This window comes from Triturus cristatus, chromosome 6 (assembly GCF_964204655.1).
Source record: "Triturus cristatus chromosome 6, aTriCri1.1, whole genome shotgun sequence".
NCBI lineage: Eukaryota > Metazoa > Chordata > Amphibia > Caudata > Salamandridae > Triturus > Triturus cristatus.
This window is the reverse complement of record NC_140589.1, coordinates 1,827,273,135-1,827,280,333: the sequence shown is the minus strand read 5'-3', so window position 1 is coordinate 1,827,280,333 and position 7,199 is coordinate 1,827,273,135. Positions and strand designations below refer to the sequence as shown.

Below are 7,199 nucleotides of genomic sequence, written 5' to 3'. Positions count from 1 at the left end.
TCGTTCCATTTAGGATTTCATTTAGAAAACATGCTTTTGGTATTTTACCATTCGAACTGCACATTCAAACAGCGACAGATTGGCAGCCGCCATCACCTCCCACTCGTTTGGAGCACACAAGAACAGCCCTCCGCTCTCATATGAATGGCGCGCTTTTGGCCAAAACACGCAAACATATTCCCTGTTTACATAAAAACAATCATAATGCCAAGAGGTTGTAAGCAATGTGGAGAATTTATTAAATAATTGTCAGATGAGAGAGCACATGGCTTCCAGTTTACATTTGTTTATTAGACAGCTTTGCAACATGTACAAGATTTTCAATGACATTTGTAACGTTTAGTTTATGAAAAATCATCCACGCTCACACACACAGTTGGTTTTAAACCAAATATAATACATACATTCAACAGTGGTATCCAGTACCAAAGACAAATCTCCTTGCGGTACACACAAGAGCAAGGCTGCAGCCATGCTTTGTTTACTTTCCTTGTCACTTTATTGGATTTAAAGATAGGTCTGTCTATAAATACATATGGTGCCAGGGACAGGAACCCAGCCTTCCCCGTCTGCCAATCTAATGGGGCTTCGGTTCTAGAGAATGTACCAGAGTTGGGGAGGACTCCCTGGAACTGCAAAGGAGAGGAGAAAAAAGCCATCAGGAAGGAGCCAGAGGCCACTTCATGCAGCCACAGGATCAGGCAGTGTCCCCTTTAAGAACAGCAGTTCAGACAAGAAAGCCCGCCAGCAAGCCTTAATCCTGGGAAGAAGATAGCTGGTGTGGTTTGGGAGGTGCCTCAGAGTAAATGTTCTGGGAGAAACCACAAGTCAATGTCAGGGAACCAGCCTGGGGCAACAAAGTGTAATTACTAAGTGGCATTGTTGAGGAAGACATGGCTCCTTTGAACATGCCGCAGTAAAGTACACCGCCCACCGTAGGCTCCTGAATTGCGGCAACACTGGCACTCTGTAAATATATTTACATTAAAGAAAGAGCCACGTGCACCATTCACATCAAGCAAAGAGGCTGCAGAGCTCCGGGAATCTGCAGAACAAGGAAAACATGAAGACGCATCCAGAAGGGAATTCCCAGACAAAAAAGAAGACAGATGTAGCCAGGGGACAAATGAATACAAGTGTTTGCTATACTATGGGAATAAGTGCCTGTTGGACACTGGAGAACCCAAACTCACAAAAAAATAGATTGATTTCACAGAAAAGAACTCCAACAAAAGAGAATTACATTCTTTCAAAAGACAATGAAAAGTTAGAATCTCCATCAGCAAAGTGAAGAATGTTCATCAGATGTGAGCGGTAGCCTGCCTGACAAAAATAAGTCACCAAAGGAACTCTCAGTGTTCCTGCATTGGAGCCATGCTTTAATGCCGGCACAGGTAAGCTTTTCAGCTGCCTCTTGGTGACCGTGGCACTGCCGACATGCTGTTTTACCACACACAAATGAGGTAATGCTGTACAAGTGTGTGAGAAAAAGCATGCAACCTCAGTAATAACATGCATGCTCCCGTTCTGACACAGGTCATCAAACACCTGGATGACCGATAACCTAGTAGCAGTGTGGATGTTGACGGATGCCCCGTTCTGACACACGGCATCAAACACCTGGATGACTGATAACCTAGTAGCTGTGCGGGAGTTGACGGATGCCCCGTTCTGCATCAGGGCATCAAACAGCTGGATGACTGATAACCTAGTAGCTGTGCGGGAGTTGACGGATGCCCCGTTCTGCCTCAGGGCATCAAACACCTGGATGACTGATAACCTAGTAGCTGTGTGGGAGTTGATAGATGCCCCGTTCCACCTCGGGGCATCAAACACCTGGATGACCGATAACCTAGTAGCTGGGTGGGAGCTGACAGATGCCCCGTTCTGCCTTAGGGTATCAAACACCTGGATGACCGATAACCTAGTAGCTGTGTGGGAGTTGACGGATGCTCCGTTCTGCCTCAGGGCATCAAACACCTGGATGACCAATAACCTAGTTGCTGTGTGGGAGTTGACGGATGCCCCGTTCCGACACAGGGCACAGACACCTGGATGACTGATAACCTGTTTAGCTGTGTGGGAGTTGACGGATGCCCCTTACTGCCTCAGGGCATCAAACAGCTGGATGACCGATAACCTAGTAGCTGTGTGGGAGTTGACGGATGCTTAGAGGTTCCACCCTATGTGACTGCTTCCCCACCGTATCATGGAGCCTAGGCTGTATCTCTGACTGAAGGCTCTTCACATCACTGTGCTTGTCTCCAGCAGGCCCAAGAAATCCATGGGTGTGACCTGTAATGTGAGATATATCACATGGGTTTGTGCACTTTGTTCACGCCATCAGGCAGTGACGGTGTTTTTTCTTCTTCAGAGTTTTATATAGCGTGAACTTGACCCAATGGTATCAGGTATCAGAGCGCTTTACATGAGCACCAGTTTCATTTCACAAGGACACATTCATTTTTTTTTATTAGGCACGGAGAGATTAAGTCATTTGCCTAGAATCACAGGATGTTGAGTGTCGCTGCCGAGACTCGAACCTGGTTCCTCAGATTTGAGGTCTACCGCCCTAGCAGTTAGGCCACATCCTCTCTCCTGAGGGAGCCTTACATTCATCATCTGGGTACACCCCAGCTGTTTCTCCTTCAAGTACCCCAACCGCAGAAGCCCAGTTCTTTGGGAACCGCATTTCCTCCCAATGCCAGGGTAACAGGACCACAACATGTGACTATAAAGATTCATGGTGGTTTTGGCTGTTGAGCCTCCGAGCTCAATCCAAAGAGCAGCCTGTGATTGCTATGAACCTTCTGTAAGAGGCTTTAGAAAATTGACGGCAGTTTCTTCTAGCTCAACAATAACGATCATACAATAACTGTTACTCCCAAAGGAGTTGTCCATCACACTGGAGAAGATCCTTCAAAAGTGATAAAGGCCTTCTGCTTTTTATTAACCTCTGCAATGTGGGGGTGTCCTCATACCTGCTGCATGACAATGTGGACTCTCTTTGGTAGACTAGCAACAAGGCTACTGGTATATTCTTGAAGACTCAGCAGCAAGTTCATTTCTACTTTAGGGTGTTACAAAGCTGTCTGTCAAGCTCCCTGCACCCCCAAGTCATGGGGTTAAGACTTACCACTGCATTTGCACAAAATCTGAGGCTACACCACTTGCCTTGTGGGATTATTGTTGCCCACCTAAGCATGAGCGGATCGAGAGAGAAGGACTCTACCCCTTTGGAGACTCTTGGGTGAGCCTCATAGTGAAATGGAGATGTCTAACAAATATATCTTTATTGAGAGATAGAGGTCTTCATTTAAGGAATAACAAAAAGACTTGCAACGGCTGCAGTGTGAGGTCATGTGACACGCTGAGGTTCAACTTGCAGGCGTGGAAAATGGATTATACATGTTTTTGCCGGCCTGCCCACTGGCCGAGGCAGATCAAGGGATGCGGCCACCAAGTGAGGCTCCTCTGGGCCGTGTGAACTCTGAGGTCACCATTTCAAGTGAGCACCCATACCCGTGCTTGGGGCAATGAAGGGCAGGCTCTCTGCTATGTAGGGGGGTGGCACAGGATTTTGTGAGATTACTAGCTCGCTGTGCTGGGGAGACATCACGTCCTAAAAGACCACGCAGGGTATATAAGGGGTATCCTCAGACAAGGAGTCTTGCCTGAGGCGACTATGAAAATCCGGAAATCTGACCAGAATTACAGAACAAACAAATAGAAAAGAGGGTACCTCGTTCATTTTAGATTCTGGTCAACATAATTTAAAGGACATGGTGTAAATGTCAATTGATTAAAGACAGGATCTCCCTTTAACTGATGATACAAGCTTTAAAAACAAACAAGGAACGTGTGCTGAAATCCTTCAAGCAATTCTAATGATCCAGCCTTTCTGATCTTACCCTCAAAATCGAAGCCACAAAAAGTTGAAAGTACCGGTTAACTATGAGAGTGCACTTCAGGACTTGGTGTTCACAGGTACAAACCCATTTAAAGCCTTTCTGATCCCAAGAGCCACCTTTAGGGCCGCTTTTCTACCAGCATTCCTGGCAAGAATAGCTAGGAAAATAGACTTTGTTACCAAGTAGAGTTAGAGACACAAGTACATAAAACTCCAACTGTGACTATTCTGGAAAAATCTGAATACCACACAAAACTCTCATAGTGTCTAGTGAAAACCAATAGGAGATTTCCACTCGATAAAAAAGTGACCCGTTGTTAACTGTACTGATATCACACATTATGTAACCAGGAGGTTTTCTTGCATCCACAGCTATCACAGGTACGTTTGATGGTCGAGTAAAATCATTTGCACAATTATTGTATTTTAAGTGCTATAGTTTGGCTCTTTGGAATCTTAGATATTTTTATATGAATTATTTGCATGAAACCCCCGGACTTTCCTAAGTTACACAAAAGATCTCACACACAGATGCTAAGAAATAGCTTTAAGATTTTCTTCAATATAATCTCTTCAATTCTTGCAATGTCTAACCACTAACACTTGCCCTCTTGTCTTGAAGCTGGTCTCGACACACAGTTCCTGCTCTCAGTGGGATGGACACGTTATTGAGCAAAAATCCTAAAAGAGTCAAAGAGGTCAAAGCTCAATATCAAACTGTAGAATCTAAACCTGAAATATGGAGTCCTGTCTCTGGGAATGAATTTTTCGCACTAGCTGCCAGAGATTAGAGGCACATAGTAAAAAGAGGTAAATCCAAGAACGATATTGAAATAAAAAAGTTTAAACTGTACCATTCAAACTATGCACTGGAAGAAGCTGTGAACAAGACAACATAGCACACAGGTAAGCGCCATCTTGTATTGCTGGACCACTTACTATACTGTATAGGGAACTAGTGCTTTATACAAACTTAATGCCACAATTTCAGAAAAAGGCTTGTACTGCGATGTGGAAGTAAATATTCAATGAGTGGATTTCGCCACCAAAAGCTATTCTGCGGGTCATAATAAAAAATATATGAAATACCTTCCTGAATGACTGTAAAAACCGGTGTCTTTATGCAATATTTTTGCCTTTTAGACTCTCTGGGGGGCCATCAAAATATGACAAGAAAAGCAGACAAAGGTAAGGAGTGTGATGCGACACAAACCACGGCGCTCAGCCCTCTTACTTGCAATATTCCCTTTGCCTTTGGCATGCACACAGAACATCAACGTGGACAACATGCAGCTACCGAGAGGTATGGACACGAAACATTATCATAGACACAGAAAACTTCTGTAGGTCTGTATCCTCGCTCGTTAAAAATGGATCCGCCTTTTTAGCACTTAACAGGCGACCCACTATATAGCTTTTAATCTGATGCTTGGAGAATTTGCCAAGGTCAAGATCATGACTAAAACATCAGACTGAACTGATGACAACATCCCTTCAGTAGTAGAAATAAAATTAAATAAAAATAATAATTTATTTGCTTTCGAGTGGTAAATACGCTGGAGTGGTAAATGCTTCTTCTACAGTCAGGCGCCATTCCCTTCGTGAGCGGAGCTGGTTATACCGGACGTAGCTATGTAAATCGTACATGCACAAGTGAGGTAAGATGTCTCTGAAAGCCCCCTGGCCAGCTGAGATGCGGGTGTCCTATGGTCTCCGCCGGCACCACAGCGGCAGTCTTCACTGGCACTTGACTGAATGTATCAATGAAAAATGCTGGCGTTTCACAAGGATGTGGTAATGCCTGGCTTCATGGGACGTTCTGTGCCTACAAAGAGAAAAAAAAATTATGAACATTTTTGAATGGGCGAAACATCTCATCGAACTTTGAAATGTCAATATCAACAATATGAAAATGAAAAATCAAGTTAATCTCTTATTTTATTTATTTATAATGAATATGCATTACTTAGTGCGAACATCAATATGAAATATACATATACTAAAATACAGCCATGATACTTGGCGGGGTATATCTGTATATTCTTTGTCCACACAATGTATTTCTCCTTTCTTTTCTTCTTTTTCCTACCCTCCTAATTACCCAAATAGGCAACCAAGAAGACAATTTTTCTCAGAAGTTTTTTTATCCTTACCGTCCCACCCAGCGGATTTTTAGCTCACAAGTCACTCCACCAATATCTAGCAGGTACCACTCTTCCACTATTGATAAGTACCACTCTAGAAGCAATCACACAATTACTAGGCAGTGATAATTAAATGATACGGGATAAATATACATGATTGCTGAGGGGATCATTTCCTCTCCACCTCCTGGTGATCTTACGAAGAGTCTTGCTCCAATGCTCCGCGGTCACCTGGTGATCAGACCGCACATGGATCAACACCGCCTTTAACCTCCTAGGGTGATCCCACGCCAGAATGTGTTTCAACTTTCTTGAAACAACTTGGCCAGGGTAGAGGACAGTCTTGGTGAAAATTGATGCTTTCTGAAATTTGCTGCGGCAGGTGATTTAATAACCAACGTCCTGTTATCTACTTTGTCTTCCAACATGAAGTCCCTGCGAAGAAGTCCCCCTGGCTGTATGTACTGACAATGGTTTATGCTTGAGCTATGTAACCAGTGCAATATATCCCAGTCCTTAAAATCCTTAAAGTGGGAGCGCAGTTGAACATTTCACCATCCTTAATGAATTATCTTTATTCAAAAAAAGCAGAACAACTTTGCTCTTAATATATAAATGCATGATTCTAGGATATGTTATACTGAAGTTTCATCTGCCGAAATGGTTTCAACAAATTACGGTCACCCAAATAAAAATTTGTCAATTTCCTGGTTTGTTTCCCTAAAAACCCCACAATAACTGTTTACATTGGCAAATATGCCATATTGAGTGAAGTGCCTAGGTGAGCCGGACATGGAGCTCCACACTTGCATCACTCCATGTCTGAGCTAGAGCCGGCGATGTCTTCAGCCGGCAATGTCTTCAGCCGGCAACGTTTCAGCCGGCAATGTCTTCAGCCGGCAATGTCTTCAGCCGGCAATGTCTTCAGCCGGCAATGTCTTCAGCCGGAAATGTCTTCAGCCGGAAATGTCTTCAGCCGGAAATGTCTTCAGCCGGCAATGTCTTCAGCCGGCAATGTCTTCAGCCGGCAACGTTTCAGCTGCTTTCCTTCTTGTACTGTGGGTCATTATATTTTAAGAGAAGACCTATCTGCTGAATGCATTGCCTGTGAGCCTCAGCCATCCACTGCCACCGATAATAGCATA

General features: G+C 44.0%; 1 protein-coding gene across 4 annotated transcripts in view; it reads right to left on the bottom strand.

Annotated features, from left to right (window-relative positions):
* Positions 1 to 215: 215 nt before the first annotated feature.
* The window catches only part of DTNB (dystrobrevin beta), a 716,394-nt gene continuing 709,410 nt past the window's right edge, over positions 216 to 7,199 (bottom strand). For 2 of the 4 annotated variants that reach the window (XM_085613207.1, XM_085613209.1), the window contains one exon: positions 3,648 to 5,735. The gene's annotated coding sequence lies outside the window, so the exon portion shown is untranslated. Of the gene's footprint in view, positions 5,736 to 7,199 lie in introns of all 4 variants that reach the window. The other 2 variants (XM_085613210.1, XM_085613208.1) reach the window with 2 other exon arrangements.